Here is an 11,290-nt window from a genome sequence, read left to right on the forward strand (position 1 = left end):
ATTCACTGAGCCAAACTGGCTAGGGCCTTAATAACCTTTGAGCAAGGCACCCCACATTTTCAGTTTGCACTACAAACTATGTAGCTGCTCTTTGTTGCTTGATACACTTTTGTGGGGCCCATGAGCTTAAAACAATTTTAATAATAATAATGATGATAATAACAGACAAGAATAATACATAATTTGCCTTTCCCACTCTCCTCTCACACAAGTCCACAGTGGCATTTTCCTGAGGCCGCATCACATAGGTATTGCTACAGAGTGAATGCAGAAGCAGATACGAGAATCCAGCTGTTTTTGTCTGCAGGAAGGCACTGGAGAAACTTCCAGAAATAAACCGATGCCACTCTTCTCACTGTATGCATGCTGCTTTTGGAAAATATAGTCAGTTTTCACAAAAATATGTTACTTGTGTTCTTAAAATTGTTATTAAAGGAATGAATAAATTTAATTTTTTCCTCAGTTTTAGTTTTTAACATATTAAAATATGGATAGATACAATTCACAAAAATGAAGGTTTTTTTTGAGTCTCAAATAAATTTTAAGAGTATACAGAGGCACACAATGCAATATACAGATCATGTATCCTAGAAATGCGCCCTTGAAAACTATAGGATCTTATTAACCAATGTCACTCCAATAAATTTAATTAAAAAAATAAAGGGGTATTGAGTTCAAAACGTTTGAGAAACATGGTTCCATAGATAACTACTATTTCTACGAGAAGAAAAGGACCATGAAGGAATGTGATAAAAAAAGATACAGTGGGTTTGGTTATACTTGCTATATTAGCCAGGGTTCCACAGAAAAACAGAACCTTTGGGAAATGAATATAAATGAAGACTCAGAATAGGGATCAGCTCACGTGACTATGGAGGCCAAGAAGTCCCATGACCTGCCCTCTGCCAGCTGGGGACCTGGGAGAGCCAGTGGTGTTGTTCAATTTGCGTCCCAGAGCCTGAGAACCTGGGGCCCTTGTGTCCAAGGGAGAGAAGACGGCCTTTGTCTCAAGCAGAGGGCAAATTCCTCCTTCCTCTGCTTTGTGTTTGTTTTTGTCCTATTTATACTCTCAGTGGATTGGACGATGCCCATCCACATTGGGGAAGGCCATCTTCTTCACTTAGTCTACCAATTCACAGGCTAATCTTTTCCAGAAACATCCTCACCGACACACCTAGCAATAATGTTTCATCAGCTCTCTTGGCATCCTTTAGCCCAGGCAAGTTGACACATAAAATTAACCATCATACTTGTTTCTGTAGATAAAGATATGTCTATTCAAAGATGAGGCACAGAGATCATCTTTTCCTTACCCTTGAACTTCTGCACAATTTCCCAAACTGTCATCTAACACAATGCACTTGTTTTTACTTGTTTTTCTCCTTCATAGAAGTTCCAGAGTGGCAGATTTGGGGTTCTATCTAGCCATTGGAATGTTCCAGAATGGAGTGGCTGCTTAGAGAGGCAGAGAACACCCCTCCCCTCAGAGGGTTCCAGCAGAAGCTACCTGCCCACTTCTGGAAGGTGCTGCCCACTTCTGGGGGGTGCTGCCCACTTCTGGGGGGGGTGTTGCCCACTTGTGGAGGGTGTGCTGGAGAGGAGTTGAGCATGAGGAAGAGAATTGGACAAAGTGACCCGAGAGGTCTTTGGCACGTCTGGAATGTTAGCACATGACAGAGTGTTCTTCCTGACCACATCCAAACTCACAGGGCTGAAGTAGTAATGAAAGGGTACAAAAGTTAGAAAGGAGAGAGAGAGAGAGACAGACAGACAGACAGACAGACAGACAGACACTATTCTGCCAGCTCCTAAGCAGTGGGTAGACACCAGAGGTTCTGGTCTTGCCCAGAACGGGCACCAGCTGGAGCCCGGGGAGGGGAACTTTCTCCGAGTGACGCGTGTACGTGAGGGACAATGGGGTGGGCAGGGCAGGGCACAGTGGGAATGAAATGGCATGTTCTCATTCTCATGACTCTGACTCATTGAGATTGACATTTTTTAAAGCCACGGATTGCTCCCTTCCCTTTTAGGGGCCTCTTTCCTCTACTTCTAGCACCAAAGTGTTGACGTGCTTTCTCCCCACTTGCCCTTTGAAAGTCCATCCTGTACGGGAATGCTGAGGTGTTTGCTGTTGATAGTTCAACACCTCACCCCTGGGAAAGAAGCAAGGAGATCCTGGAGACCCTGTCTTTACTGCAAGGAACAGATCTCCCAAGGAGGAAATCTGAGACACTGGGTAAGCGAAGAAGGCATTTGGGTGGGTGGGTAGGAGCTTCCTAGAATTTTGCCAACTGTGCCTACTGTTCTAAAGGCGTAATTAATTACGTCTGACCTTCCTCCTCTGCATCTATCTTTCCCTCTCCGTCCCCACTTTTCCTCTTTTCTCCCATAAAATCTTTTACGGAGCCTCTGGTTATATCCCAGGCATTGCCTACGTACCGTACTGGGGATTCAGAGATCAATAACGCTGTGTTATTCATTTTGTAGTTTGTGAGCGGAAACACAGGTGAGCTGATCACTGTGTCAGATGGAGGCAAAGAAAGGCTATAGGGGAAATGCTAGGGCACCCCGCCTGGGATGGGGGGAAGGACACTCCTGGCCTCGCTCCTGGAGGGGAAGTGAGTGTTTAGATGGGGAACGAGAGGACGAGGCGCTCCAGGCCCCTAGAGGGGAGGTCATGTGCCCAAGTCCGCACCAGTGCGTTGCTGGACCAGCGCTGAAACCTGGTTTCATAGCCTATACCCTGGACCCAAACATAAACATAAACATAGCCTATACCCTGGCCCAGGGTGAGGAGGAAGAAAAGGAAGAGTGACCAGAATGAGTCAAACTTCACACAGCAGCAGCCCTGTCATCACTCTGGTGAGCAGGTAGAGGGGCAGGCGCGGATGGACCAGAGGCAAATAAAGCCCGCTTCTTTGAGGTGCTGGGAGCTTGTAGTCACATCACAAGCTGTCTGGCATCTATCCATTGAGTGCCTGCCCTGGGCCAGGACAGATATCACTCCCTCCCCTTCCGGGAGCTCTTGTCGTTCCCCAGTAGCTCCGGGCAGACACTGTGCTAAGCAGGACTCACTGTGCACGGCTCAACATCATTTTTGTAGATGCTGTGGTTGCCACTTCTCACCGCTTCCTCAGAAGACCTCCTGCCCCTCCTCCTGACAAAAACCCCCGACTCATGCCTTTTCTCTCTCCTTTCCTTCCTCCTGCTCCCCCGGCAGGGGTGCGGAAGAGTTGGGAGCTGACCCCAGGGCAGGTTTCCTGCGAAGAGGGGAGGCAGGGGCCCTGTGGAATAAGCCAGAGTTGGCCGATGCCCGCCAGCTCGCTTGACAACGCCATTTGGTCCCCTTTACCTGCCTGACGCCAGCTGAGAGCTTACTCTCCCAGAACCAGCAGCCCAGGGAGAATGGCCACCCCTCCCACAAGAATGCAAACAAACAATTGGCTCTTAATTTCAAGTAGCAAGGACAGGAACCCATCCAGCCAGGAAATCCAAATTGAAGAGTGATTAAGTCATTCAAGTCCCTGGCTGGGTTTAACCTCCAGGCTTCCAGGGCCGCAGATGGCTCTGCATTCCTCTTAGAGACGGTGGTTGTTTGTTTGTTTGTAGCCACAGGTCTTAGGAGAGGACTTCGCCTCTCAATGAGGGGCCTCCTTGTTCTTATCTGGCAGCTCTCTGGGTGGGCAAGCTTGAGGACGAGGGAGCCAGACTGCTTGGGCTTGAACCCTGCTCTGTCACTTGCTGTGGGACTTTGGGCAGATTCTTTAACTCCCTGTGCCTCAGTTTCCTCATCTGTGAAATGGAAATAATAATGCGGCCAGCCTCATACCGCTGTTTTGTGGTATGAGGAGAATGATATTAGTTGATATTTGTGATGTGCTTCGAACTATGTGAAAGCTTTTAAGAGTTAGTTAAACTCACAAAATAAATACATGATGCAGCTGCGGGTGGTACTTATTTCTCTCTTGTCCTTCGCTCAGGATGTCAGTGATTGGACAGAAGGAGTGGATTGAGCAAAGAGGCTTAAGGGCCAGGAACTTTGGGGTCAAACTGTCTCCATTTAAATCCTGACTCCACCACTTAATTAGCAGTTGTCAGAGAATCTCCCAGTTTTCTTGTCTATAAAATGGGGTTATGACTGTACCTATTTCTTAGGATGGTCATGGGGAATGAGCTGTGTCAAGTTCTCAGCGTAGTGCCTGGAAATAGGAAGCATGCACTAAGTTTTAGCTATTATTTTCAAGCATTCTGCAAAAAACAACAACAGTGCTGTATAAACACAGCAATTTTAATGGCATAAGTTACAATAAGGCCAAAGCTAACATACTGAGCACATGTGGCCAGAGCCCCAGCCAGCTCCTAGAAGCTGGCCGTGTGCAAGTTAATGAACAACTTGGCAGCTTGGCGAGGTGTGGACGCTCCGCTGTCCTGCCTCTGACTCCTGGCTCTCCGGCTTGCTAGAGGCGCGATGTTGGGCAAGTTAACATCTCCAAACCTCAATCTGCTTCCTTCCGCCCACCCTTCCTTCCTTTAATAAAGATTTATTGAGTGTCGACTCAGTGGAGGCACCGTGCCAGGCCCTGGGTCTTCCCCTACGGGACAGGTCAGGGATGCAGCCCAGGCAGCTGTAAGGATGAGAGGAGTCCCTGTCTGCTGGGGGCCCAGCCTGGGACCTGGGATCCAGTGAGCCCTGCTCATGCGAAGCTCATGTCCTCAGCTCACATCTGTACTCGGGTTCATCATCCCTTCTCGTGGCTGGTTCTCCAGCCCCAATGAGGGGCTTGGACAGGTCAGGGGAAATCATTGTTCAAGGTTACTCGTTTCTGTAGTGGCAAGTGAGCGGGGATAATTTTTCCCAGTAAATTTAGGATATTATTGGTAGATTAGTCATCCAAGAAATTAAAAAAGCAGAAAGCACAGACTACCAAGTAGACTCAATTAAGATTTCTTCTTGATCTTATTTAGTCCTGGGCTCTTTTCAAAGCAAATTTGGCCAACATACAAGTCTTCTGTCTAGGAGAGCATTTCCCCAATTATTCTGTGGAACGCTAGATCCTCAACTGTTAATAGTATTCCATGGGAAGAAATGAAATTATTGATTGTTTCTCCCCTGCAGACCACCACCAAGTTATTTTTTTGAAAAAATATTTTTATTTTTATTGATTTCAGAGAGGAAGGGAGAAAGAGAGAGAGATAGAAACATCCATGATGGGAGAGAATCATTGATCGGCTGCCTCCTACACGCCCCACACTGGGGATCGAGCCTGCAACCTGGGCATGTGTCCTTGACCGGAATCGAATCTGAGACCCTTCAGTCCACAGGCAGACACTCTGTCCACTGAACTAAACCAGCTAGGACCAAGTTCTTAATATACTCATGCATATTACACTATTGTATGCAGTATTTCCAAACATTATTTGACTAAGGCAGCGGTTCTCAACCTGTGGGTTGCGGCCCCTTTGGCGGTCGAAGGACCCTTTCACAGCCGCCTAAGACCATCCTGCATATCAGATATTTACATTACGATTCATAACAGTAGCAACATTACAGTTATTAAGTAGCAACGAAAATAATGTTATGGTTGGGTCACACCACGAGGAACTGTATTTAAAGGGCCAGAAGGTTGAGAACCACTGGACTAAGGGATCTTTCTCCAGCAACACTGGGCACATCCTGTGGTATCACCCTTCCTCGGAGACCAATTTAAGAAATGTCCAGCTGGGAGACCTAAGACAGACTTCATTGACGAAAGCCAGGCCGAAACACCCAAACTCTGGTAACGTGAGTATCATATTTATAAGGAGAAGTGAAACAGGTGTTGAGTGAGGGGCTGGTCTGTGTTCTTGTCAGGGCAGAACTGCCCCAGTTAATGCCAGAGAACGAACAGAGAGTCTTTGTGAAGGGCAGCCATCTACACGCTGGCTCGGCTTACCTTGACTGGGGCGGACACCAGGCCCTGCCAGGGACCGTTGTTCTAGCGGACGGGGCATCTTTGCTCCACCCACTTTCTACCACTGCAGAATTCTCATTTCCCACATCCAGCAGGCAGGCAGCCTCCCGATAGTTGGTGGTTTGGATGAGAATATTTATCTTCCCCAAACAGCTCTGCAACTCCCTCTTCCTAAATTGGGAAAAAGTCGGGAAGAACTTACAATGGGAAAGAAAACCGTGTGCTTGTGGTTATTTCTACCTCTGAAGAGCTGTGTGACCTTGGGAAAGGACTAAACCACTTATTTTAGTCTCAATTTCTTCATCTGTAAAATGGGGATAATAATAGCGTGCATGTCATAGTGTTGTCTGAAGAGAGAGAGTTGTAATGGTAACCACATTTGTGTGTGTGTGTGTGTGTGTGTGTGTGTGTGTGTGAGAGAGAGAGAGAGAGAGAGAGAGAGAGAGAGAGAGAGATTGTGTCTTTTCTCCTTTTAAAGGGGCCACTAATCCCATCATGAGGGCCCCATCCTCATGACCTCATCTAGCCCTCTTAACGATGGAGAAACATCGATGTGAGGAAGACACATTGATTGGTTGCCTTCCACACGTGCACTGACTGGGGTTGGGGATCAATCCTGCAAACCTGGTATGTGCCCTTGATCAGGCTTGAACCCATGTTCCTTTGGTGGGAGGGCCGATGCTCTGACCACTGACCTGCATGCTCTAACCTGGAATGCAGGCCAGGGCACAGCGGGCCAAGGGAAACAACTACTCTTTATCACAGTCCAGTGATACAGAGTGTTAGAGAGGAACCACCAAGAGAGAAGATTTTGTGGGGGGAAGAGGGCCCTCCAGGGAAAGCCAGAGTTCAGTTAGAACAGTGATTCTCTAAGTGTGGTTTGGGAACCCAGGGAGTCTCTGAAAACTCTCAGAGGCTCACAAATCCAAAACTGTTTTCATGGAAATACTAAGATATTTTTTGCCGTTCATTCTCGTCCTCTCAAAAATGTACAGTGGAATTTTCCAGAGGCTACATGATGTGTGATAACACAACAGATTGCATGCAGAAGTGGTTGGGAACCCAGCTGTCTTCTATTATACCAGAAGTTAAAGAGATTCACAGAAATGTAAATCAATGCCATTCTTCCCCTGACTTAGAAAAATACATAGTGATTTTTCATAAAATATGTGATAGTTTTATTACAGTTATTTTATAATAAATTAATTTTAATGTTTAATTTCAAATCCAGGAATTATTGATAGATATAACCCACACACAAAAAAGCTCTTTGGGGTCCCCAATAATTTTTAAGAGTACCCTGAGACCGAAGTGTGTGAGAACCACTGAGTTAGAGCACCAAGGCTAACAAAATGTTTAGAAAAAAAGGTGAAGATACAGGAGATTCTGCTGATGATGGACTATGAGTTGCAGAACAATAATTAATCCCAGTGGGTTAAATCTGAAAAGAAAACAACAATAGTATACACACTGTTAAATGTGTATAAATTTTTGGGGGGGCACCCTCTACAATCAGATGGAATTAAATACCAGCCCTTTAGAATGGATGACAGATATTTCCAAAGACAAAGAAGAGAGTAAAAAAACCAATATACCAGAAATACCCCATTGCTACCAAGAAAAGGGAGTGAAAACTGGTTTATTTGTATCATCCAAACTTCTTCCAAAAGAACAAACTTTAAGGCTCTCAGTTTTTTTCTGGAAGTTAAGAAGAGAGCAGAAGGAAGGAAAGCTAGTTTTCATGTGTGCATTCAGCTTTGCTGCTGGGCCAAAGGTCACTGATTTTACACCTGGTGTTAGATCAGATGCTGAGCTTATTCTCCAATGGTCCCGTTTTTATGGAGGGTGCGATACTGCTGATGTATAGAGAGGGCTGATGCAAGTTCTATATCTAGATGAGTATTTCTCATGAGTAACTACATTAACTTATTTTATGACTGGAGCTCTGAGGACCTGAAAAACTGTGTGTTTTAACACTGCCCAGGCCTGGGGGACCTACCTATACTCCTCACAACCTCTGTACCAGGCATCAGCAAAGGATCTTCCCAGGGCCTCCATGTGTTCCATCTACATTAAGGAGCTAAGTTATGGAAGGATATGAGGCTTTCCTTCACTGGCATAAATTTTTTGACATAGTATGAGACGTTGAAGTATTATGGAAGGAAGTCCAACCTGGAGATCAGACCTTGAACACCTCAATTCAGTTTATTCCCTACCTGTTATAGATCAGATCCCAAGGCATTAAATGCCATGATTCTGTAAAACGGAAGTGGGTTTCCCTAGTATTCTGGGATGGACGCCATCAGACCTGGAAGGAGTACAGTGTAGCTCAAGAGCACTGAATTGGGATCAGGGATCCCTGTCCTGTCCGTTCTTGTCTGTGTATAACTTTGGACGAACACCTAACCCCGAACTCAGTCTGGTAAGTCTTTGGGGATGGATGTGCGTCATGGGCATGGGGTGGGCAGGCACTGTTCTGGAAACAAAGGAAAAGTAGCAGAACAGGCCTCTGGATGAACAGGAAGTGGATGGTGCTTTTGATCCCAAGGCCCTAGGGGGGCCTCTGCTTCTTTGCCCTGTCTTGAGACGTGCCAGCTTCCCTTCTCTAGCTGCATTGCTGGCAGGGGAATGGGTGAGTAGGTTGAGAACAAGAGAAGGGGGGGGAGGTAGGAAGTGCCTGGGCTTGTGGCAAACTGGAAGCTGCATGCCCTGTCCAAGGGGAGGGGGGTGCCCCAGCTCTAGCTGACCGTGGCCATGCGGGCCCACATGCGGGCCCAGGGTGTTCAAGGGTTAATTGCAACCATATTTTCCGATTGTTACATGTGAGCAACTATTTTTTAAAATGTTGACACACTGGGGATCAAAAGATAAACACGGAATGTACATCTAACTGGTCCACGGGCAGCCCGTCTGCAGCTGCTAGAGGCTGGAGTTCAGATAGTCATGACCTCTTAGCTTTTGTTCTAGATTCCTGCTACAGTGTGTGTGCGCACACAGTTTCACATTCCAGTAAAGGAATCTGATGGCTCAGTGCACCTTTTTCATGCCAGCGTTTGTCACAAAGTTTGGCTGCATTTGGGTCAAGAGCTTAAAAGGGGCTGCCTGAGGCCTACCTTGTCAGCAGGGACCTGGATTGGGCCAACTTTCATTTCAGAGGCTGGTGTACCTAATAAAGATCTAGAATTTTCCTCTTCCATAAATGAGTGTTTAAATAGTGATCTGTATTGGTTTGTCCTAAAAAAAATTTTTTTTTTGTTTTTTAATAAGAAAAGGCAAGGTTCCAGTGACCTTTAGTTAGAATTTTGGTAAAAATTTGGGTGGTGACAAGTACAATATATTAATCATCCTTAGGGCAAAGTTCTGATTTACACCAAAATGTCAGCTACTTCTTATTTTAAGAAAATTCTGTTTACAGCCCAGCCAGTGTGGCTCCTTGGTTGAGCGTCGACCCATGAACCAAGAGGTCCTGGGTTCCATTCCCTGTCAGGGCACGTGCCTGGCTGCAGGCTCCATCCCCAGTAGTGGGTGTGCAGGAGGCGGCCGTTCTCATCCATGATTCTCTCTCTCCCTCTCCTTTCCTCTCTCTCTAAGAATCAATAAAAACATATTTAAAAAAATTAGCAACCTCTAGGATTAGAAGAGACTTTAACCTCTATAAATCTCCGTTCTAGTATCTGAATACTCTTTTATGACATCTCCACAGAGCTGGCATCGCCTACATTGTGAATATTCCTCTTTACCAGGGAGTGTACTTCTCCCAGAGGGAGCTTCTTTTATCCTTGGCTGGGCCTGGTGAGTATGTTTTAGCTTTTTTTTTTTTTTTTTAAGTTAATTGCACAGTGCTCAACCCGCCATAAGCACTCAGTATAGAATAAATTTGCTAAATGAATCCACTTATCCCTTATCATCATTTACTGGGTGCACGGGATATGCCAGGCACTGTTCCAGAATTTGGGGCAATACCAGTGAACAGAACAAGCCCACAATCTTGTAGAGTTGAGTTGGCCTGCGAAGTAAGAGGTGGTGCAAGCCACTTTTTTAAAGAAGTAAATTATGTGATATGTTACAAGTCACAGATGCCATGGAAAAAGAAAAAATAGAGTTGAATGAAGGTGGGGGAGGGAGGGAGTTACCATTTTAAATAGACCCAGTAGGATGGAGCTCATTGAACAAAGACTTCAAGGAGACGAGGGAGTTTGCAACATTTAATGAATGTTCCCAAGTCAGTCTTCCTGTAGCCTTGTAGAAATAGTTTCCTTTTCACCTCCCGGACCTGCGGGATAATTATAGTCATAATAGCTTAATATCTGTTGCACCTCAGCAGAAACTCTAAGCACTTTCTCTGTATGAATTCACTGAATCCTCCTAACAACCCTAAGAGATAGCTACTCTGTTATACCCATTTTCCTGGTTGCAAACTGACACATAGCACAATTAAGTAACTTGGCTCGTACCCTGCAGCCAAGAGAAAGACGTCGCACACAAGCCTCCACCTTCCGGCTCCAGGCTTTGGCGCCTAAGCCCTTGGAACAGCTGCCTGGAAGACATAGCTCAAATTCCCTCCCAGCCCGCACTGCCCCCTCAAGCCTTTCTTTCTTTCTCAGGCACGTGGCTGGCGCCGCGTTCCTTTCCCTGTGTGCGATTCTTGGGATAAGATTTAAAGCGTCTCCAACATGCCGGGGTTTGTACTGAGAATGCTTTAGCTTCCACTGATGTCACTGGACAAGTGGGGCACCCAGAGCTCCATCGGTTCCGCTCCCGCTGGGCGCGCCCTGACCAGCCCCTGAGGTAGGCATTGTAAGGCCGTAGTGATAAAAATAAACACGATTCTCTCCCCTCCTCCCCCAGTTCTGACTTAAAAAGACATATCTTTTCTTCAGCAAATGTCACTGTGGTTTCAAAGCCTAAGTGTGATGTGTAAGTGGGCAGCATTTTTAAAGTATTTCCTGCTCAACCATAGGGTGAAATTATGCAAGCCAGTGAGTCCCGAAAAACAGCTGCATCTAATTCTTAACACCTGCAAAAGAAAAAAAGTTTTGAAAATAATTTTACGTTGTTTTTAATTCTGGGATTGGTTGGTTTTCTATTGTTTCAAACTCGGAGGGACCTTCCAATTCATGAAACCTTCAGCTGGAAAGAGACTTTGGGAGCTTTCAAAGAGTTCTGCAGCTCTAAGGGACGGGCTTCACTGAAATGATACTTGCACAAATGCACTTCGAACAACTTCTGGAATGGGCCACGGGGCTGCTCCTTAAAACAACAGAAGCTCTAATTCTCTGGGGAGCCTTAGAATCACCCCTTGGCTTATCCGTAGTGTTTCTAGTCCCGGATGGGGGGTG

General features: G+C 46.0%; 1 protein-coding gene across 3 annotated transcripts in view; it reads left to right on the plus strand.

Annotated features, from left to right (window-relative positions):
• The first annotated feature begins 1,984 nt into the window (after positions 1 to 1,984).
• PRR5L (proline rich 5 like) overlaps positions 1,985 to 11,290 on the plus strand; it is a 77,070-nt gene continuing 67,764 nt past the window's right edge. Inside the window, exons 1-2 of one of the 3 annotated variants that reach the window (XM_005872638.2) lie at positions 1,985 to 2,236; positions 9,623 to 9,743. The gene's annotated coding sequence lies outside the window, so the exon portion shown is untranslated. Of the gene's footprint in view, positions 2,237 to 9,622; positions 9,744 to 10,451; positions 10,740 to 11,290 lie in introns of those variants that run through there. The other 2 variants (XM_014544900.1, XM_005872640.2) reach the window with 2 other exon arrangements.

Source organism: Myotis brandtii, unplaced genomic scaffold (genome assembly GCF_000412655.1).
Source record: "Myotis brandtii unplaced genomic scaffold, ASM41265v1 scaffold385, whole genome shotgun sequence".
Taxonomy (NCBI): domain Eukaryota; kingdom Metazoa; phylum Chordata; class Mammalia; order Chiroptera; family Vespertilionidae; genus Myotis; species Myotis brandtii.